Genomic DNA, 23,255 nt, shown 5'->3' with positions numbered 1-23,255 from the left:
TAAGTCTCTATTTGGTTAATTCACCACATCTGAGTTAAATGGAGACACTGATTCATTGCATCTTTGTTCAGCAGGAGAATTGGCTAGCAATACAGGCAAACTTGTTAGCTTAATACTTCACAAGTAAGTCCGAAGCACCAAACACAAATCTGTGGTGTATGTATGTCACATACATACAAACCAGTATGTATGTGACATACATACTGGTTTGTATGTATGTCACATACATACAAACCAGTATGTATGTGACCCATACACATACATACTGGGTTAGAAACTTAAATATGCCGTTCTCTTCAACATTTTATCCCATAAATTGCCTTAAAAAAGGAGACGGTAAAAAAAAATTATCACATAAAACCAAATTTTTTGTCCTGCATTTACTCAAGTGAGGGAAAAGTTTGTGAGTCCCCCTAATGGACGATTCAGGTAATGTCAGTGTACTTATCCTATTTAAAAAAAAAAACTTAGTGACACATTTTAAACCGACTTAAGAAAACATGCAAATACAAATCATTCAAATAAAGGAAACAAATATTAATGAAAGTAAGTTGATCAGAATTATATCCTGCAACAACAACTCTATCCCAGCTGTGAAATACGGGGCTGGCAACATCATGTGGGGTGAATCTATTGAGACATGAGGGATTGGTGCCATTTCCAAAACAGATGGCATCATGAGGAAAGAAATTTATGTGGAAATTTTAATGTAACATTTTAAGACTTCAGCCACTACATTAAAGCTTGGGTACAACTAAGACTCCAAATGGACAGTAAATTATGAGCATACTCCCAAATTTGTTACAAAGTGGCTTAATTACAACAAATAAAGGCAAAAGGGGTGGCCATCACAATGACCTGATCCAAATTTAACTGAAATTAATAATGGCAGAGCTGCAAAGGTGTGAATTTTTACTGTGATTTAATGTCGGTAAAGAAAAAAAAGTCATGTAGTTGATATATGTTTCTGACTATAGCTGATTGAGTACTTACGGTTCACAGATGTACAAAATTGTTGAGGTCCTTTTACAGTCTGCAACCTGCAACACTAATCTTTACAGAAATGTAACAGTCTAAATGCAGAAAGATGTCTGCAGCCCTGAACTGTGGCACGCCTTGTAAAAAATAAAAAATAAATAATGCAACATTGATTTCTATCTCAGAAACTTTGCCAAATTGTCCAATCTCTCATCACTTAGGGAGGAAGCTTTTACATTTATTGTCTTGACAGCAAACAATCTGAATGACTATGACCCATAAAGTCTTTTTTTTAAATGAAATATCAGTTTAAATAATTTTGTTTAAAGGTACGACACTTCACAACCCATTATCATGAAGTGGTTGTATTTATCCTGATGGTAGCTAATCTATCATCTCTTACATTTTTATGATTGGGATCCCTTTCAAAATCTCCCTCCTGCTCTAATGTGTTGCCCTAATCAGTCTTAAATTGTCATCTTGGTTTGATTTAACTGGTCCATAATGAGAAATCTGCCTTTAGAATGACAGTAGCCATCCATTTATCCTTCCCATCTCTCTTTACATGGCCTCTTAACACATTCCCTGGACCATCCAAATTGAAGTTCCACGAGGCAGCGGGGCTAGATTGTGTGATGGCAAAAATATATATATTGTCCTGCACAGAATATATCATTCACATTGTAGGCCTATGAAAGAGATGGGGAGATCATTTGAAATTGTAATTCAAAAGGTTTTGTGCAATACGTCACTAATGGGGATTGGTAAAATATATTTATGAGTTTTGTGACCGTGTTGACTGAATGAAAGTACAAAGTGAGGGCAAAGCCCACATGGATCATTTGCACAAGGAAAAGGTCTTTTGTGTTCAGCAAGCATCACTCATTCTTCATTTCCCTCATGTCTGAAAGCAATTACCAAAGAACAAAAGTTAAATGAAAGGCAACCTTTTCCATTTATACTTTGTTTGGTAGTTGACATATTTTAAGTTCTTTTAGTGTTTTAATAAAAACATGTCAGAGTATTGGTTTACAGTAATGCCACATAAGGTAACCAATCAAATCACAAGGTGTCACTTTTACTCTAACTTTTCTACTCATCAGATACTATTGAGTATTTTCTTGTCAGTGAGAGAATTAACTTTGCTGAAGATTTATATTTATCGAGTATAGATGTGAATCTTTCAGTGTCTTTTAATTAAAATTTTTAGAGTCACGACTCGATTCAGATTCGGAAAAAAAAAATTCTATTCAGAGATTTTTCTATTCTGGAGACTCTGTTAAATGATGTGACTGACAAAAGGACAAGACATCATCAACAAATCAACCATTTATTTAAAACAATTGTATAAGATTTTATACTGTATCAAATTCCATTAATTTAAACAAACATAGGTTTGTACATAAAATGTGATATGCAGCATTCTCACAAATAGGAATGGCAAAGACGTTCAACTTAAAGACATTTTGAAATAGTTTTTGAGCATTTTGAATCGATTCAGAATTCCCACGACTAATAACTGCAATTTTATATAGAATCTTTTTTTTTCTGCACCTCTGTTATCTAGTGGTGTGCACTGCCACTTCTCACACTTGAGACGAGTCTCACACTTTTCCATTCTTTCTCACTTCTACACTGCCCAGACAGATTTCTAAAGAGCGAAGTTGGTCATGTGACACCGGCATATTTACTTTCCACAGGACAGTCTGTGATTGGTCATAGTCACTGTGGTAGGATTTGACTCACTCTCGCTAATGATGGCCAGATCTGATCTATCCATCATCTGTTGGAAGCAGAAGATAAAAAACAAACACTGGCGATATCCACTCTGTCAGACCCAAAGGTTCCGACATACTGAGGTGTATCATGAAATCTGCATGGACTGTGCACCGTCCTCGGATGGTTGAGGTTTCAGATTGGATTCATTCTTGTGATAGATCTTTCATTTCCCCTCAATTTGAATGGATAGTAGGAAGTTTGATGAGCAAGCTAGGCGCCTCGCCCCATTTCTTCCGCACTAGGTCAGACCCTCACACCTCTCAGAGCACCACAGAGTGACAGTCACACTGCGCTTCATCACAACTTTTTGCACCAGCTCTAGGAATTTAGGAAGGCTTACTGGTAATAAAGACAACTGTGTTTTATCTCCTGCTCCTGTGATCTAACTGCTCCATCACATATGTAGAACAGGTTCAATCTGAATCCATCAGGACCTTTTTCATTTCTCCTAAATCCAATCTGCAGACCTTCAAGCAAATTAAAAGCTTTTTTAATCACATTCATTGATCCGGTTCTTCCTCAGACTACACAGCTGTTCTCCTCAAACTATGTGAGGAATTGCTCTAATTATAATTATTACATGCCAAAAGTTACGGTTAAAAACTTCTTGGTCTAATTTTAGGTTGTCTTTTTTGTCGTCTGTAGTTTTTTTGTTTGCTTGTCACCAGTTTAAAGACTATTTAATTAATCACTCAGTCAGTGACAATTTTTAGCATATTTATCATATGCAGTGTTCTTACCTATTTGTCACTAATCGCTTAGTTTCCAATAACGTGTCCAGATGCCAACCAACTGCTCTGGGATGAAGAGTTTTGGGGATAAGAGGGTCAGAGGACAATATGGGAGATATTATGATTGCTGAAACGGGAGCAAAAACAGTTTTAATCTCCAAATATAGCACATTCTGTCAGTCATGTACTTTACTAATTGTACCTTTCCCAAGAATCCACTTCCAGTCATGGACATGACTGAAAAAAAGCCAATAAAATGATCTTTGAAATGTGTTTAAAAGGAGCAGGAAGGAGTTTAATCCACAAATATTCATAAATCTACATATACAGTACATCAGTGTACTAACTGACTCAAATTTCCTCTCAAATTTAGAGTTTAGCATTTTTATGATGATTACTTACATGATAAACAATGGTACACAACATCCCAGAGAATATATTTGCTTATTTCTGTTAATTCAGCTTACAGTGAAGATAGAAACCATGTTAAAAACTGATACTGTTCAGATATTTTCGTTTTAGAAGAGGTAACCACCTTTCCAAGTTGAAGTGAAAATTGATGTCAAAGACACTCTGTTTTATTAAATACACTGGTTACACAGACACAATTATGACCATATCCACCATATCCACAAGAAAAAGGAAAAAAATTGAAAAAAATCCCAGAAAAATTGACTTCCCAATTGACATCCCTCTGTTTTGAAATATAAGCTTAATCAAAGTAAAAGGTTTTAAGCCAGGTCTTTAATGTAGATGGTGTCTGCCTCACAGACTGGAACAGGAAAGATCCCACAGTAGAATATGAAGCAGTTCCTCCAGGAACCAGTGGAACTGCAGTCTGAGAGCAAAATGTCTGTTAGGAACATCGGATCCAATCAGATCTCTAATATATGATGGAGCTGATTATTAAGGGCTTTGGATGTGAGAAGGAGAATCTTAAATTCTGTCCTGGATTTAACAGGGAGCCAGTGAAGAGAAGCTACAATAGGAGAAATATGATCTCTCTTTTGAATTTCCATCCAAAGTCTTGCTGCAGGATAATGGATGAGCTGAAGGCTTTTAAATTGTACTTTGTGGACTTCCTGATGGTAAATATTTTGTAAATATTTGGCAGTACATATCCATTTACTAGAGATTAATCATATATAAAATTGGATCAGTAATCAAAGAGAACACTTCTTTAAATAATTTGGTTGGGTCAGGGGTAGGCCTGTCACGATAGCAAATTTTGCTCAACGATTAATTGTCTCAAAAATTATTGCGATAAACGATAATATTGTTTGAAGACCTTTTTACACTGATTTAATGGAAATGACGTAATAATGCATGCGATTTCTTGTCAAAGATGGATACACTTTAATTTCAAAACACTAAACACTTGAACTGATAAACAAAATAAACAAAACAACCAAAAACAAAAATAAAATGGATTCTCAGTCTCCATTAACAAAAAACTCACTTGAAAAAAAAAACTAAACATAAAGCTAAAGTGGAAGTAAATACTGCTTTCAACCAAAAGATTATGAAGTCTGTATATTATGTTGCCCTTCAGTAATAATTCGATTTAAATAGAGAAGATGGCCACATCAACTACCTGATGCAATAGTTCACACTACACGACTTTTTGCTGCTATTTTTCCCCTTATGACAATCTTAGAACGTTGGTCTTTCTAAGATTGTGTGGTGTGTTACGGTAGATCGTCGTTGCCGCTCCAATCCAAATCAGGGGTTTTCCCCGACTGGGAGCTTAAAGCAGCCCGTTGAATGTGACAGGTAGCCAATCAGAAAGCGTGGATTCTCTTCCGTGTTTTCTGAGGGGAAATTACGGAGGGGAATCCCAAACAGCTGACACAGTGCAACCCGAAGTCCAGCGGACATCGGAGATGATATGTGGAAACAACATTAATGTTTATTCAACATGCAAAGAATATAGAAATGACAAGAGGAGGAGTTGGAGCGAAATTGCTACCGCAGTTGATAAACCCGGTAACTTTTCAGCTGTTCTTCGTTAACGTGACATAAATAGGTTATGATGATTTTCATTCAGTCAGGACTTTACGCTGACACTACATGCATTGCAGGTAGATTGTACTAAAGCATTGATTAATGCCTGGTTTTAAAATTAGTTCACTGGACTTGTAGCCATTATTTTGTGCCCATTGTTGGACACCACACGGCAGGAACGAACCCGATCGAACCGTTATATCTAGGATTTCTGTCGGCTAATGTGTGATCTGTCAGGTTTTGAAAAAGGGCCGACAATCAGCCGACAGCTCTAAGATCATGTCGTGTCCGCTGGGCTTTACACTGAGGAAATGAGGAAGGGAGGAGTCAGTGGAGAGTATCGGAGTTGAGCCTTTTTTCATTCGGTGTCATCAACAGAAAGAGAAAAAGGCTGGAAGAGACGATAATGCTGATAATTAAAATGACGTCTATAGTTTTAATTTATCTTACGATTAATTGATTTACCGTTTATCGCGTCAGGCCTAGTCAGGGCCCATTGTGCAAGCCGAAGGTTTAGAAGAAGCTTTTTCTTTTTTTTTTTTTTTTGATGAATTGCTGATATATGATCAAGTAATTACTTTCGAGAGGTTGCCAATAAATTTATTTTTCATATAACCAATTTTATTTTGAAGTATTACAGCTGTGGGCTGGGGGAATTAATGGATCAGCAGTCATGACTCCAGTGATGGAAAAATATGATATTGTTGCTTGGCAAAGGATGTTTTTATACACAGCAGACAGTTTCTCCAGGTTATGTACGACTCCTCCAGACGTGTACAGCAGCATTTTTTCTCCAGTTTCTCAGCATTCTGCATTAAAATATGCAGAAGTCTAATTGTCTAATGCCTTTTGTAATCAGGAAATAAAACTATGAACAAGAATAACAATTTGTGAAAGGCTAGAAAATAAATTGCTGCTTTCTGCCGTTTTTCTGATACAGAGAAATTAAATTGAAACAAATCTTTAAAAAGTTGTAAGAGCATTATTTGTTGTTTTGAATGCTACACAATAGAACATTTTCTTTATTCAGCAAATAGATAAAGTCTGAGAAGATGTCTGGTTGCACACAAAAATAGATAGCCTCTAATTTTAAAATATGATTTTGCCTGGCTCTCCATTGCTCTGATGCCATTTGCAATAAGCATTCATCTATTGCACAGGGCTGGAGCATGTTTATTATTCATAATTAATTCCAACTATCTGGATTCCACTCTTTCTGCACACCACTTCGAATTAGGGCTACCAGAAACACAAATGCTTTGTAAGCTGAAAAAAGCAGCTCAGCTCCCTGTAGCATATTAAGAGTTGAAAAGCAATAACTTAAAGGCTAATGAAAATAACTAGTAGGTCAAAATCATTAGTTTTATTGATACCAGCCCTTTCAGGAGAAACTTACAACAGCAGAATACAGAGTTGGCCATGTTCACTGGCCCCCTTAGTAAAAATGTTAAACACTTCCTTAAAATAAATTAATCTTTTATTGCAGTAGCATAATGTCTCCTTGAAAAAATGCCCAGCAGAGAGATTTTTTTTGTCTTCTTTACAGTGGCAAAGCTAACATGGGTCTTCAGTTCTTGTGCTGTTTACTGTGTGTGTTTCCTCTGCCAGAGAACTGTGCTAACCTAAAGCAAGCCAGTGACTTCAATATACTTGTTCCTGCTGTAGCAGCTTCCAGTGCCAATCTTGATGCTTTGAGTGGAAATAAAATAAAATCAGGTAGACTGAGATTACTAACTATTGATCTCATCAGTTTGATTTCTTTTTCATTTTTGTGAAAAAGATTGTTTTAGTCCTGTTGTGTTTTGTCACATTTCAGTGTTCTTCATGCATATTATACAGATCTTGGTAAATGATCAACTGTTATACTGCATCTACTTATTTGTGCTTCAGCAATAGCTGTTGTATAATCTACTAAATAAACTCACATGTAATTCAGCCCAGATTATGGAATGGTCTCACTTTGAATCGAGCATCAGTCTGGTCAAAGCAATGTCTAAAAAATCCAAAAATTGATGGAAGAGGGAAAAAAACTTGTTCTTTTCAGGCAGCAGGTGTAAAGTTGTCTGGCGTTCCAGCTGGGTTCACATCAGAGCCTCCAGGACTTTGTGTTTTAAAACCAAGACAAGTTCTGGTGGCGAAATGGAGAGGTCGTCACAGTGGGCCTCTATAGACAGACACATCAAGAGACTTCTGACGTCTCTATGGAAACACAGAAACTCAGGGTATGCAGACTGCTTTCTAAAAGTTGTCCAGTGAAACCTTGGAACGTTTTGAAACAAATCTTCTTCCTGGTCAGCAGGTTAGAAGAAAAAAAGGTTAAAATCTCTTGTGTCTCTGTTGGGTTGGTGTTCCAGGGGTAATTGTGCTGCATTGAAAGGAGGTCCTGCCATACATAGACTTTTGCATACCCAAAGAAAATGTGTAGCTATGAATGCTGGGAGATTCAAATTCAAAAATTCTTTACTGTTCCCAAAGGGAGATTAAATGTTGTAACTCATATTAATTCGAATTCTTCAAAGAGTTATTGTAGATGGTGATGGCTGTTGGCTGGAAAGATCTCCTGTAGCAGTCGGTATTACAGTGAATTTCAAGAAGCCTCTGACTGAAGTAACTCTGTTAATCTAAGACAGTCTCATGAAGAGGATGGTCAGGGTTGTCCATAATTTTCTTGATTTTATGAAAAAGAGGTTGCAAAGTCGTCATAGCTTAGATGTTAGCTTCCTCAACAAGTCCAGTCTGCTCTGTCTCTTCTTACAGATGCTTCACTGTTGCAACTCCAGTCTTTTTTAAATCCCTCTTGCCTCTTAATTTTTGGCAAGCTAGCTAATTTAACCCGCCTCCCTTTCTTCCGCTCTTTTCTTTTCCAGATTGGGAGGAGCCACATGTATCTCCCCTGATGGTTTAGTATGCAAACCATCAGACTGACCCAGTCTGACGTTTCACTGCACCATGAGAGCGGCTGCGCTGCTGCACTTTATGGAATAATAAAAACTGAAATAAAAAAAAACACACATTCCAACTATTCTGGCCGTTTGGGTAACCTCCTATTGGCCAGTCCACCTCTTCCCCTCACAGTACACACCAATGCATACACAAACAAAGCCCTTTTTTATTCTGGTGCTGTTCAAGTCTTTAAGATTCAGTGCCATCTCTATCCACTGCCACTGTTATCTCGCTGTCTATTTCCTTTGCTTTTTGCTTCACAACATCTCAGTTCTGCTGCCTTTTAACTAATGTGTCTGGCACTGTAGCTGCTCCATTCAGGCCTTGCTTACAAACAGCCATACATCTTTTTTAGTTCCTTGCCTTTGCTTTGATACTGCATTCGTGATTATTCTCCTTTCACTGTAGCACATTTCCCTTCCTCTTTAATGCATTTTCCTTACCTTAATACATTTATTTTCCCAGGGCTGACTAAGGCATGGGCTGTTTGAGCTCCACATATTGATTGTTGTGTGGAATTTGATGCCTGGAGACTTGCTGTTCTCCTCTCTCTTCTCTCCACTCTCCTCCAGCCCCAGGGGGATTTTAAATGGAAACACATTACTATGAATCACACAGCAGGGAGCTCCATGATTGATAGCATTGCTTACCATTTACTAGTCACTGTCTGGAGATAAGACCTGAATTTATAGAGTATTGGAAATCCTTGCCACTGCTACATGTGGATTAGAGTGAGGTACAGCTCCACCCGTACTGCCAGTAGAGTCCCTTTGTCAACAGCTTAGGCAGAAAGGGAAATTCCCTGCTTAATTGTTTTAGAATATTAATATTTTGTTTTTCCCATGAATTATTGCTGTAGGAGCAATAGATGACAGTTAATTTAGACTCATTTTCATTTTGGGCCAAATCAAGATCATGAATGCTTTTAAAGGGCCGGTTGTGCCAGAATGTATCAATAAAACGTGTTCAGAAACTGTTAAAATATCAATGAATTCTTAAAATGAAATAATATTATAAAACATCTTTTGAGTAGCTCCAGGATTTCGTGGTACTTTTTATAATTTTGGGTAATAAAACTCAGTGTTTGTGATATTAATTTGGAAAAATTTGCACTAATTTATGACCGTGAATGCTACTTTTTATTATTTGCTGCATAGATAATGGACATCAATTAAGGCTGAGGCAGCTGTTTAGTACAAGTAAGAAAGTGTTTGGCAATTTTTAAGAAAAATCTGAGATATACTAACAATTATTTATTAACTCAAAAAAGTACATTGATTTGTTGATTTTGCATGAATTTCCATGACAATTCTCAAGAAACTGGAGGGACATATTGATATAATTTGGCAGCAAACAGATTAAAGCTTGATTTATTTTATTTATAACATAACATCACACTTTGTGTTTAGTTAAGAATGCACTATATACTATACATGCCATATCTTGTATTTATATTATCATATATATATATATATATATATATATATATATATATATATATATATATATATATATACTTTCATTAGAAATAAAATTTTACATTTCAATGGCTGTGTTGGAATCTGGAGGCTGAACCTTCTGCTGCATATTTTCTCAGTCTTTTCTGGTTTTACAGAAGCAGCTGAATGGCTTGAAATTGAACACTTGTGTGAGGGGACAATGTCTGGGAAGCTTTGGTTGTTAGCATATATATATATATATATACAACTAGATTAATACATCTAGCTATAGTCATAAAGTTGTGTAAAAGACTTATCTGGATTCTCTGAGGTGGGACCAAGTCATTGTTTTGCAGGTCAAATGCAATTTGAGTTCAAAGTAATTAATCAAATGTCCTAAATTAAAAAATTCAAAGCTAATCAAGTCATTTGATAAAATATGTAATTTCATCTCAGACGAATGACTAATTTTAAGAATGTCTAAATGCTTTCCTAAAGGTATATTTGTTTACCACAAGGAACTGAAGATCAGAAACTCCTAACAATTGCTAACCTCTAACTGTAAATGTCAGTCCACCACACCACAACATTAATGACTGTTGATGAATATTCATCACATTCTTAATGATCATATTAGAAGCTCTTTGCCAGCTTCTAATAATGGAATAGTTGATGAGAGATGAATATTAGAGGAGTCAGGAAGGATTTGTTCCAACTGATAGAGCAGCCTGAAATTATCAGTATTTTTGACTCGTTCAGAGACGATTTTGCATTTTTGAGAAAGAGCAAAATCTCATCAGCATAGAAATATATTATATTAGCAGTTTGAATTCCGTCACTGCTTTTGTTTTGATGAATTGCAGCCAGCAGTGGTTCTATGAATATAATGTACAATAAAGCGAGATGGAATAAAATATTCAAATTTTGTATCTATAAGCAGTCCAGTAATGTGTCTCCACATTACTGGACAATATCAGCTGAGCTATATTAATCTGATCCATGAAAGGAAAGTCAAATCCATATTTCAGTAAGGTAGCAAGTAGAAATTTCATATGATGTGGCAGTTACTCTGCCAAGCTTACTGGAAATGATGTGCATTGCAAACCACCAACTGGGGAGAAGGACCATCTTTACCAGCAATAAAATGTCTTAAAACATGCCTGTTTCACCAACTTTAGTTCCTCAATATTTGGAAGCATGGTCGACATGGACTGAATTGCTTTGTTTACTTCTTTCGCTACCATTATCAAACTATAACCAACCTGTCCTGGCAGACATCAATGTCTTCATTCACAACTCCTTCTGCTCGCTGATTGGTCTGGTTGAAATTGAACCAGAGAAATCAAACTCACTGGTTGGAATTCCACATGGAGTACTGAAGGGAAATGAGAATTGAGCAGAATTATGTAGGAAAGCTAAAACCTTAGTTTATCTTCAATTTTGTAATTCTCAGCAAACCTTCTTTTCATGTTTGTAGCTTGCAGAGCATACATATTTTTAGGTCAGCAGCTTGCAAGTTCATTCATTGCTGTGGAAAGTGTCCAATCATTTAGTTCTCAAATTGTTGGACACCTGGCTCACAAAGCTCAACTTCAGTTTGAGCAGTGTTGCTCTGTTCGTATTGACTGGCATGTTGGGCTGGACTCCAGGTTCATGACTGATCACAGTCTCCCCACCACTGCACCATGAGCCACCTGAGCTGTTTCATCATCTCCACATCCAGACATGTTATACCTGCACATCAGCTGATCTCCATATCACATACAAGTCATTACATCCTGCTGGTGCATGGCATGCGGTGGCTATTACTGCGGTCCAGCTCCCATTATGGAACACGGCTTTATTCTGTTTGACACAAAGCCAATTGAGGGAGAGATTGTTTTACAGGGACACTCTCTCTCCTCATACAGCATGGGGGCAGCAACATAGTGGTGGTGGGTTGCATTCAGTGCTCAAAGACTACAACTGTGAGGAGATGGGGGTGTAGAGATGGGTTGGGGGGAGCTACAGTGTAGTCTATCACTGGACTCCCTAAGAGACTTATTACTGAAACAGGCCAGGAAGAGAGCTGCTAATTAATTTGGGAAGTGCTGATATTGGTTCTGATGCTCCGGACACTGACTGCGCCGGCTGACTGCTGTACTCATGACTTTATGTGACTATCTGTATTATGAAAACAGGAATCGGCTAAGAAGAAAAATAAAGACAACAGAGGAGGATGAAGCAGGACAAAAAGGAGGGTGCGTGGGGAGGAGAGAGTTGGCTCACATCCAACGTGAACGCTCCTCTACAAAGATATCACATATGATGCATATTTATGCCTTCCTCACATCCCCAGCCGTCCTGCTTCTCAGCAACTCAAATACCCAGATCCACTCCCGTCTCCATCGCTGAGCCACCTCTCTCCCGCTGGTTCCTTTCTTTGTGTGTGTCATTCAAGACACCCGTTTAAAGAAAAAATAATGAAACTATTCTTGGCATGGCAAATTATTAATGTCACAGAATGGAAATGGGCTTGTTTCCCATTAGTTCATTCTTTCACAAAAGCTCCTGGACCTCAACACAGTGGCACGATTACAGCAGCAGGCAATCAGAGAGACTGAAAGGAAAACAGAATTTGCTCCATCCATTTTTGGACTCCGGTTCAGGTCGCATTCAAAATCACTTTTTTACCTTAGGACAATGAAAAAATAGACATGAAATATAGTTTGAACTTATAAACAACATACATTTATTTGCAGAGGAACTACACTTTGTGACTGCAACTGCAAATTCCATGAGTTTTATTGGGATTAGTAGCAAATAGTTGCCAAGTGGATGCAAATGTTTTAATGTTTAATGTTTTTTACTTTAATGCCCTTAAGATCAAATGCAACCAAACGCCATCAAACATAGTGCATTTCAGTAACTGAGAATATCATGAAAAAGTACATTTCTCAATAAAAGTTAAACTCCCATTGAATATTTATTGACATATAGTTTTGAAGGTCATTGTTTGTAGCTAATTCAAGAAAATATCAATTTTTCAGAGTAAAAATATTCCATTATAAAACAAATAAACTAAAATGCATTTTTAATAAAGAATATTTATGGTATGGAATGGGGGAAGACCGCTGACTCAAAGACCAAAAACATGGTAAACCACACAAGACTTAAGATCTGGTCACTAACAGAAAACCTTTCTAGGTATTTTTGATCTAGTTTCTAGTGCAAATATCTTAGTGCAGCTAAAACAAGAAACAACAAACACTGACTTTAGGAGTAAAGTAATTGTTCAACAAGATATATAAGCTTATTTTAAGCAAGTCATTCTTAAATGTAAATGAAAGTATGTGGTCTTAATCAAGGTAATATTTCATTATGCGAGCACTTAGTTAATAAGTACACATTTATTTGGCATGTGCATTAAGAGCATTGAACATGAAATGCAATAAAAGCTGTTTTGTCCTTGCTCTCTCACCCTATAAAACTTTGAAAAGATGCTGTCGTAAATATTCAAACAGAAACAATTCTCACAAATAACTCAGTATATTTAAAAACTATCACATTTAATAAACAACAAACATTATCTACATGCATTTTAGAACAATTCATAGGCTTTACTGCATGAGGCTAACACCATGGTGTATGTACAGGGTAGGCCATAAGTTTTCATACATAGAAAAAATAAACATTTTATATTGGACAACCTTTCTTATTTTTGTGGGACTCTGTGTAATTGCTGCACATCTTCATGGTCTGCAACATTTCCAGTTTTCTGAAACTTGCATATACGTTTTGCCACAGTGTCATGTGTGTGATGCTCGTTCCATATTTTCTGTTAAAGTTTCGCGCAACCATGCAACTGCTTCCCAATCCAGCCATCAGTGTAATTTCAATTCTATGCTCTTTTGTAAAATGCATCTTCTTGGGTTGTCTGAAATATAAAAGAAATGTACATTTTACATTCTCATATGTATGGATAGTTATGGCCCACCCTGTAGATCAAAACACTGCAGTGATCAGTTTATGGAGATGGTAGAAAAAGCTTAAATTTAGCATAATGTCTAAAACTTTCTCAGCGTGTGATACAACATTATTGAATACTACTAATAACACCCAACGATCTCAGAAGCAGATTTACTGTTCTCACAGTTGATCTGCGGTCAACAAAATTTTATTCAGCAAAAGTAAGAACTACATTTCAAATAAACCATGTTAATCAATCTTACAGGCTGATTCACTGGACAAAAACTCATTTACAAATCCATTTCTAACACAAATCTACGTCTGAGAAGGAAGGAAACATGTCTGCAGTTTGCTGAAAGTGCGTGTGTTTCCATTGCCAAAATAATGTGAAAGCATGCTGGGGAAAAAGCTGGGATAGTATGTAGAAGAGATTTGAGATTGCAATTAAATCAAAAATAAAAGAGCTCTGTCAGGACTTTGGGGTCTTTCCTGGGCTTTCAGTTATCTTTGTTTCACCCTGGTTATTTTTGTTTTGATTAGATCAACCTTGTTTCTGTTTTACTTTAGTTGGTTCTTAGTTTTTAAAGATATGTTCATTCATTTCTTTGTTAGATTTTTTCCCAGCATCCCTGTTTGTGTTACTCCTCCTTGCTCCCCTGAGTCATCCCTCTGTCCCTCTCTCTCTCTCAGTCTGCCTTCTGCTGTCCCTTCACAGCTGTACCTTGTTTTCTAATTAACACTGTTCCATTGTAACACATCCAAACACTCAGTAATTACCTCTCCCCAAATGAACTCCTCACTGGATTTTTGTTCCTGTTCAGGCTCCCTGTGTTCTCCTGGTTTTTGTAAGTATTTGTTTTATTGTTTGTTTGTTTTTTTTTTTAATTTAAATCTCACTGTGCTTAGTTGGTAGATTAAGTACGTAGTTTTCATAATTAAAAAAGAAAAACTAAAACATGGACAACTGTCAGATAAAACTACTCATAACTACTTCCTTTCATTATTTATATCACTTGATGTTAGGACATATAGAATTTCTAAATGAACAAAGTCCTTTCAAGATTGAATGAAGAATTTATCAGTATGTTCTCTGTTCTCAACATTCACTTTGTATAAACTCTCACAGCTTTCTTTTGAAAGCTATGAGCTTGATAATGACTTGCTCTAAAATGCATGTAGTGTTACAAACAGAGGTTTACTATTGCCTCATACTGCTATGCAATAAGTGTGGAACAATAAATTAATAGCATGTCTGGAGTTTAGATGGTTCTGATGGTTTTTTAGATGTTTTTTTTTTTCACTTTATTTGGAAGTCATATACTTTTACAGTCTTTGTTTTATATATTTTAACTGAGATTTCCAGCTTGGTTTATGATCCAAAACAATCCCGAAACCACAGCCAAGACTAACTGGCCCAGCACCCAAAATCCACATCACTGTTACCAGGAGATTGGTCAACAACAACCAATCAGAACGGCATGTGCACAACTTTAGTTTTGCTTTTGATTGGTAAGATTGAAAACAAATAAAAACAAAAACAGTAAAATTCAGCTCTTCACTAATGATAAAATGTTTGATTAGCACCAGAACACCAAGCTGATTGTCTCTTATCTTCTCATGCATCACACTGTCTAAGTAGGTCAGTGTGCTGCTTACAGCTTCGTCTAATACCGATTATGTTCCACTGAATCCTTAAATGGTATTTCAGGCTCAGTTCAGTGTTTTCAAGTGGTGTTAATAAGTCTTGCTCTGAAAGTTGTGTTTAACTGCAGCATTGAAGCAGAGCTTTCTGGTTCATCATGTCCTCCATGCTCTCTTTTTTCTCAGATGATTAACTGTTGGACTCTTCATCTGCCTTGTGTTCCTGTTGTTCTTAGTGTTTATGCTTTTCAGTTCACTGAGGTCTCTCTCTTTGCCTTGACTGTGCAGTGCTCCTGAATCAGGGTCCTGTACAACACTGACATAACAGAACAACTTAAATAAACAGGACCTTGAAATATGATGGTGTTGTGTACTTAATGAGCATATGTAAACTTGTACCCACAACCTCCATAATTCATTAGAAGTAGGTAATTTTTGTTCTCAGTTGATTATTTTCTTTCTTACTGAGTAATACAAGTTCAAAGTAACAAAACTTCACATGTAGAAAAAGGATCAAAGTTCTTCTGAAGATGAAGGATTTGCTAAGTGATTCCTGAGAGGGATTCAATGTAACCTTTATGTCAAGAGGCCCATTATAAAATGCTGACGTATATTGTGTAAGCTCAGTGATTACAAGCTGACATAAAGGCACAAAATATTAATGTTGTCAAGTGTTTACCCTCCTTAATGACTTTTCTAATCCTTGATCTCTTTTTTTGACTCATGCATCTAGTAAATGGATGCATTTGAAGCTACATTATAAACACAAAGATGTGTGTAGATGTTTTTTTCCCGCTTTTCCTCTATCTGTGAGGTTCACATGGGACTGCAGCCAACTGGTGTAGAACAACCAAACAGGCATTTTTTAATGATTTTAACTAGAAAACAAAATATTTCTACTTGCATTGACTTCATATTTTATCTTCCTTGTACTGTTTACTGCAAATTCTTAGAAGCTTCAATTTCAGTGGCAATTCCTTGGTCCTGTTGTCCCAGTCTGTCTTTGTATTTTTTTTGTTCAATCTGTTTCTAAAGCAGAGCTCATAGTACGAGGGAAAACTAGGTCCTGGGCTTCAAATAGCAGCCCACTACATCCCAGGGGTCCACAGCAAGGAAAGGCAGATAGGAACAGTCAGCATGCACACACACAAATACATACACCGAAAGAGAATGAGCACTAGAGGGTGGATTGTTTAATAAAGCTGATATGACTTATTTGTTGTGGGACACACACAGAGCAGTAATAAAGGAGTTGTTTGAAGGTGTCTTTTGAAAATGTCAACACTGTCTGTGCAGCTGGCAGGTTACGTATCCAGCTCTTCCTGTACGACGTCTTTAAAGAGCTCAGAGGTTTGCTGGCTTCAAACCTCTGGTGAAGGACTGTAAGCCAGTCCGTCACCAGATGCTTGTTGGTTATCATGTAGCCGAATGGCAGGAACTGCAGTGTGAGCGGATACGTATGAATGTAAAGTCATTGAAAAGACAGAGATGTGGAACTCAGGTAAATTTGTGTCATAATTTAATGATATAGTTTTCTCTTCTAGTCAGGAAACTGATGGAGTTTTCTTTGAAAGCAAAAGGTTAACTTACCCTTCAGTTGCTCCCACACACTGGGGGTGTTCCTGGCATCATCTTCAAAATAAGCAAACAAAAAGCAAACTAGATACATTAACAAAAAACTACTTAACCGCTGCACAACATAGTTGGCACCTGAGATCTACATACATTTTATTCCCATACCTTTTATTCCTCGCTTTTCGACCTTGCATCCTGTTTTAGATCAATGAGGATTATCAAAATTATGTCAAATTGTTCAATTCCAGAATGACATATTTTTTGAAAATTTTTTTCTTTAAACTCAGAGGTTTACATGCATTTCCTTGATATTTATTGAACATTTTGGTTGACTTTTGAAACTGTCTGAGTATCCCTCCAGAAGCGTGATACAACACTTTGCAAGACGTTTGGCCCATTCCTCATGACAGGACTGGAATAACTTAGTCAGACTTGGTGATCTCCCTGATGGAGCTAGCCTTTTCAACTCACAAGGAAGAGAAGTTAGGACATATGGAAGAAAATAAATGAAGAAAACAGGGATATAAGCAAGGAAAAAAGGAGAGACAGTAGGTAGAAAGGTAGATAGGCTAGAAAGAGAAAAGGAAAGAAGGTAGAGCCAACTGTTGTGTCTTGGTTCACTTCAGCTTGACTCATCATTGTGTCAGTAGTAAGGAATGATGTGCATGAAATGCACACCATACTGATACGGTCCCTGAGTGTTTGTACCCTAATTACTGGGCAACAAGCTGCATGGACTGTTGCTAATTGCAATATCACACTCTCAAGTCACAACAGAGATCTACCTTTCCCCCAACTCAGCTTTTACATGGCTGTAATTATGTCGCTTGGCTGGCAAAGGATGTAAAAGGGGCGGGTTAATTTAGCTCTTTGTCCTTTCACACTCAAACTATGAAATTGCATCTTGATTCTCTTTTATGAATGTGGCCTTTGACTGCAGAAATTCCTCCTAAGTAAATATGTCATCCTGAAATCCAGCTGTCACCTGTAGTCATGAACTTTGATGAATGAGAACAAATACAAGAGGCTGAAAGAGGCTTTCTTTGCAGGAAGGCATTATACTTTTGTCACACTATTGTACATTTGTTTTTTCATCTTTGTGGCACTGGAAGACATAATGCCAAATTTCACATTATTGATCCGAGACGAACATTACCTGATCTTACACTAGGACTAGGTTATGTAAGTAGTACTAAACACTGATCACCTAGAGCCACATTCACCCAATCCTTCTCACAGGCACATATGTACTTAAAGAGCAACTTGCAAGACTGCAAGACATTCTTTGTACCCACTGAGACACATTGGCCCTCAAAGTTAGCTGAGTAGACAACTTACTAATCCCCAAAATTCAGACTGGAACTGAAAATGGAATTCACACCATCCTTTATAGTCTAACTATTACAGGTTATCAATACATATGACCATTTTGAGATACTTTTTGAGCATTTAATCTTGCTTACTAAGTTAGAATCTTTTTGAGAAGTGAATTTATTTCAGTAACTTAATTACTTGAAACATAAACAAAAATAACAAGTGATGTTTCCGAGCCTTTATTTCTGGTACTTGTGATGATTTTTCCATAAAAAATCTAATGAAAACACAACATTTAAAATCAGAATATCACATCAGACTAGTTTAAACCAATAGACTGAACTATTTTTAGAAGTGGTGTTAATGACTTCTTAGAGGTTACTTTCAAAAGGTGCTTTTAATCTGACAGGTGAGCCTCATCAGAATGTATGTTCTAACATATTAAAGTTGAATGTACTTTTAATACCCAATTTCATGCACCTGGTCATAACATAGCAGAAGGCTGTGATGTTTTCTCAGTAAACATAACAGTTGTTTTCCAAAGTTCCAACATTCAGAATGACAGCAGCCTTAAGAAAGTCATACTGTTGTAACGGCTTATGTCTTTAAGAGCTGCAGGTAGTTAACCACTTTACACAGCAAAGTCTTCCTGATTAGGATTTTGACAAACTGATCAACAGAATTTTTGGAAAGATTCTTTAGCAAGTACAATTTTATTCTACATTTCAAACCTTGCAGTCATCATTAACAATTTCATTGATTGGACCATTGTATAGCCCTTGTTTCATTGAGGGCCAAGTCAGTAAGCTAACTTGTCCAATACTGCTGCTCTTGACTGCAGCTATTGTTCATGTTATTAATTACACCAGTGAAAAAGCTCTTTTCAATAGCTTTACAGCAGCTTTCTTGTTCTGCAACACCAATATGACAAATTACATAATGCAATGGTAGAAAAAAAATATCAAGGGTGAGAACAAGAGATGTCTGGTCCATGTGCCAAAGTCAGTAATGTGTATACCCAAATGTAGAAGAAAAGTGTGAGTTAAAGCCTTCAGGTAGTGTACTGCACCTGTTTAATTCTCACAATATGATTCTCTTCAATTTGTCTTTGAAGTTGCACTGCTGCATTTTGACATTTCACATTAGAAAACATGGTGCAGTCAGTAGTAAAAGCTTCAGAAGTCCAGGTCCTGTAAACCCGAAAACAATATTTCCCCTCATGGGAACCAGGATTTGTCCCTACAAGAAGCAGTGGTCCCCACAACCCCACAATGCAGACAGAAATATGTCCCCACAAGGATATAAAAACCTGGTTCACACAGACACATGCAAGCACACACCAGTCGACCCTGACCCGTCTGACCATGACATGTTTTCTTAATGATAAGGATGCCGCTTTTCAATGCAGAAGTGATGGCAATAAAACTGACAACAGCACATTAAGGCTTTTTTCCACAGTAAGGCGACACAGTTTTTACATAACAGAAAAAGTAATTTCCCTTGCAGGATTCATTGTGTTACATGTCCTCTAGTTGTTACTCTAACGTTGGATTCATTTTGTCAGTCAGAGCGAAGACAAGTGTGGGCTTTTGTAAAGAGGCTTGTCAACAGCATCATTGTGTGGATGCATATCCAATTTAATGCAGCTTCTTTCCCTTTCATTCTGCTTAGTGTCATGTTCAATGTGTTTGGGTGGTCAGAAAATGGGAGCAGCAAAATAATACAAAACAGCAACTCTGATGAAATACTGATGTGTCACCAGTAGTCATAAATTGTGGAAACACAATGTATGTGTTGTAACCCACTGGATACATTGGGTGTAGACAGGTATTTAAGACAAACCTATCTATTGGTCTTTTTTTTTTTCAAAGTTGTGCAAAAACTGTAAATTTGGTGTCTTATCAAATTACTTTTCTGTTTCTAGACAGCAACATGTTTACTGATTTGTTCTCTCTAGCATCAATTGTGTTTTTTGATTTGGCTGACAATGGCTCCCTGCATAGGGGAGAAGGTCAGTAGAAAAGGTCCAGTTCCCAAAAAGAAATGAAGACATTAACAGCAAACATACACTTATTACTGGCCTAAACAAAGTCCCAGGGTTGTTTTTCTTACTAGCTTAAGCCTTAAGGCAACCTTTTTAAGCCTCCGAATGTTTTATTGAACACAAGGACCCAGACTTTTTACTGCTGGTAAAGAGCCATAACTATGTCAAAAAATTGAATGACTGAAGGTCCACAACCGCCGTAATGATTTTGATAGTTCTTTTTTTGTGATGCTCAGAGCCCACAGCACAGAACTTAATTCAGTAAAGATTAGACAAAATATACGAATCATTAAATCACTTTAAAGTATATTTTCCTAGGCTGTGAGAACCTTTGGTGAAATAAATATTTTGGTGAAGTAAATATTTTAGTAACTTTTATATTTTAACCTTTCCCAGATTGTAGTTTCTGATTTTGTTTGTACTAGAACCATTGGATTTCTATAAATACATAACAGAACCAATTCTGATGGCAATTATTTTTAGAATGGCTTGTATGTTGAATGTTGTTGATCATTTACATGTTTTTATAGGTTACTATTCCATATATAGTTGGCTGTTGTTGGACATTTTGTCATAAAGTTACTATTTCAGCGACTGCTCCCTCTGGTAGATGAAGGACATTTCTTCCAAGTGAACAATTCTTAGCAAAAAATGACTTGCATATCTTTCAGAAAAAAAACAAAGTGGTATACTTTTGAAGCAGATCTGTGTGAATGAGAAAGTGTTGACATCGGGGATCCTGCACTACAAACCAATAGAAGGGTTGTTCACTTTGATATTATTTATGTTTGGTTTTGTGCCTGAAATGTATGCATACAAGAAATTAATTGAAATATCACTTTTTGCAAATAAATGGTAATGTCTGGAGTCCTTTCTATATTATTTAAAGTCTTCTGGTTGCTCTAAGTATAGATATAAGCTTAAGCATCTGTTGAAAATTGATCCAATAACATTTTGGATCAGGTCTACTGCAATACCCCCGGAGCCTACAAGGCTGTAGCAGCTCCACATCTGGGCATGTCTGACCACATCTCAGTGGAGCTGATTCCTGTCTACAAGCCTCTGGCCTGCAGAACTAAGCCGACCACCAGAATAGTTCAGGTCTGGACTGAGGAGGCCTCCTCTGCACTTCAGGACTGCTTTGAGCATACAGACTGGAGTGTGTTCAGGGACGGCGCAGACTTGGAGGAATACTCATCGTCCGTTCTGTCCTATGTTCAGTTCTGCACCGACGCTGTCCTCCCTGTTAAGACCATAAAAGTGTTTCCAAACCAGAAACCATGGCTGGACAGCACAGTACGGGCCCTGCTGAAAGCCCGGGATGCTGCCTACAGGTCTGGAGACAGGTTGGCTTATAGCAGGGCCCGGTCGGAGCTGAAAAAAGGTATTAAGCAGGCCAAGCTCCAGTACAAACAGCAGATTGAGGAACACTTCATCAACAACAACCCCCGAAGCATGTGGAGAGGCATCAGAACCATGACGGACTACAAACACAGCACTCAGCTGACCAGCCGCGACCCCACCCTGCCTGACACCTTAAACAGTTTCTTTGCCCGCTTTGACACGGCGGGCAGCAGAGAAGCCGTACATCTACCCCAACTGGAAGAGCAGCACCAGCCTCTCGTCCTGCAGAAGCATCAGGTGACGTCCACCCTGAGGAGGATCAACACCCACAAAGCTACAGGACCAGACAAGGTGTCAGGCCAGACGCTGAAAACCTGCGCCGACCAGCTGGCAGGAGTGTTTCTGGACATTTTCAATCTGTCCGTGCAGCTCGCCACGGTTCCTGAGTGTCTCAAGTCTTCCACCATCATCCCTGTACCGAAGAAGAGGTCCATCACCAGCCTGAACGATTACCGGCCCGTCGCTCTGACCCCGGTGATCATGAAGTGCTTTGAGAGGATTCTTCTGAGGTACATCAGAGACTTCATCCCCGCAAACCTGGACAGCCTTCAGTTCACCTACAGAGCGAACTGGTCAACAGAGGATGCTGTCTCCATCACTCTGCACACAGCCCTGACCCATCTGCAGCATCCCAACACCTACGTTAGGATGCTATTTGTAGACTTCAGGTCAGCATTTAACACCATCATCCCAGACAAGCAGGTGCTGAAGCTACTCGAGGTGGGGCTGCCCGCTTCACTGTGCCACTGGATCAGAGACTTCCTCACCAACAGGCATCAGGTGGTGAGAATAGGTGGCTCAACATCGTCCCCACTGGTCCTCAACACAGGCACGCCGCAGGGCTGTGTGCTCAGCCCAGCTCTCTTCACCCTGTTTACACACGACTGCGTGGCCATCCACCCCACCAACACAGTCGTGAAGTTCGCGGACGACACAACAGTAGTGGGTCTCATTTCAGACAACAACGAGACCCACTACAGAGAGGAGATTCTGCAGCTCACTCAGTGGTGTTCAGCCAACAACTTGGTGCTGAACACAGGGAAGACCAAGGAGGTCATTGTGGACTACAGAAGGTCCAGGAGGACGGATCACACTTCCCTTCTCATAGATGGAGAAGTGGTGGAACATGTGGACAACATCAAGTTCCTGGGCCTCCACATCACTTCTGACCTCTCCTGGAACACAAACACCTCCCACCTGGTGAAGAAAGCACAACAAAGGCTCTTCTTCCTCAGGAAAGTGAGACGGGCTGGACTTTCCTCACGGCTGCTCGTGAACTTTTACAGGGCGACGATCGAGAGCATCCTCTGCCTCAACATGACTGTGTGGTATGGTAGCTGCACAGCACTGGAGAGGAAACAACTGACACGGGTGGTGAGAACAGCACAAGGCATTGTGGGATGCCCCCTCCCAGACCTGGACTCCATTTACACAGGCCGGGTCAAGAAGAGAGCT

General features: G+C 38.2%; 1 protein-coding gene and 1 long non-coding RNA gene across 3 annotated transcripts in view; one reads left to right on the top strand and one right to left on the bottom strand.

Annotated features, from left to right (window-relative positions):
- naaladl2 (N-acetylated alpha-linked acidic dipeptidase like 2) overlaps positions 1-23,255 on the top strand; it is a 385,596-nt gene that overhangs the window by 11,877 nt on the left and 350,464 nt on the right. The gene's annotated exons all lie outside the window — the stretch shown is intronic.
- Positions 5,831-21,551, bottom strand: LOC114151152 (uncharacterized). Its single transcript, XR_003596886.1, has 3 exons — positions 21,406-21,551; positions 13,602-13,603; positions 5,831-5,844 (listed from the first exon to the last, which is right to left on the bottom strand). It is a non-coding gene; the product is annotated as an uncharacterized LOC114151152 (long non-coding RNA).

The sequence above is a fragment of the Xiphophorus couchianus genome, chromosome 9 (assembly GCF_001444195.1).
Source record: "Xiphophorus couchianus chromosome 9, X_couchianus-1.0, whole genome shotgun sequence".
In the NCBI taxonomy this organism is placed as follows: domain Eukaryota; kingdom Metazoa; phylum Chordata; class Actinopteri; order Cyprinodontiformes; family Poeciliidae; genus Xiphophorus; species Xiphophorus couchianus.
Note: the sequence above shows the minus strand (reverse complement) of the source record. Positions and strands in the feature narration are given on the sequence as shown.